This window comes from Etheostoma spectabile, chromosome 16, assembly GCF_008692095.1.
Source record: "Etheostoma spectabile isolate EspeVRDwgs_2016 chromosome 16, UIUC_Espe_1.0, whole genome shotgun sequence".
Taxonomy (NCBI): Eukaryota; Metazoa; Chordata; class Actinopteri; order Perciformes; family Percidae; genus Etheostoma; species Etheostoma spectabile.
This window is the reverse complement of record NC_045748.1, coordinates 9,471,310-9,471,841: the sequence shown is the minus strand read 5'-3', so window position 1 is coordinate 9,471,841 and position 532 is coordinate 9,471,310. Positions and strand designations below refer to the sequence as shown.

Below are 532 nucleotides of genomic sequence, written 5' to 3'. Positions count from 1 at the left end.
CATACTTTTACTTAATTAACATTTTTAATGCAGGACTTTAACTAGTAACAACTTGTGTGTTAGTAGTACTTTTACTGAAGTAAAGGATCTAGATACTTCTTTCACCCCTGCACAACGGCAACCGCCCATTTTTATTTAGTTTATTCATCATTCATCACTTTACTGCGGTTGTTTTCTCTCTGGTCCTTTTTACCTGCATGTGAAAAATAATAGTTAGGGCGTTGGAAAAGCAGAACATATACAGTTCTTGTCTTTCGTGCATATAGGAATCATTCAGCCGCTGCTTTTCATGCTCGTCCCCCACAGCACCAGCAGAGGCAGCCACTTTCTATCAGCCTTTGTCCTGTTTGTCCTTGCTTCTCTTTATTAAACCTGATGAAGTGTTCGTTTCTAATGTCTCAGACAGGAACATTTTCCTGCATGAGTCACAGACCATGGGAGTGAAACATAGCGACAAACATTCTTTAAAGAAAATAACATTATTTTGTATGGTATACTGTGTGTGTGTGTGTGTGTGTGTATGTGTGTGTGT

The 532-nt window shown here is 38.7% G+C and overlaps 1 protein-coding gene across 1 annotated transcript in view; it reads left to right on the top strand.

The window, feature by feature from the left end:
* oclna (occludin a) overlaps positions 1 to 532 on the top strand; it is a 28,742-nt gene that overhangs the window by 26,331 nt on the left and 1,879 nt on the right. The gene's annotated exons all lie outside the window — the stretch shown is intronic.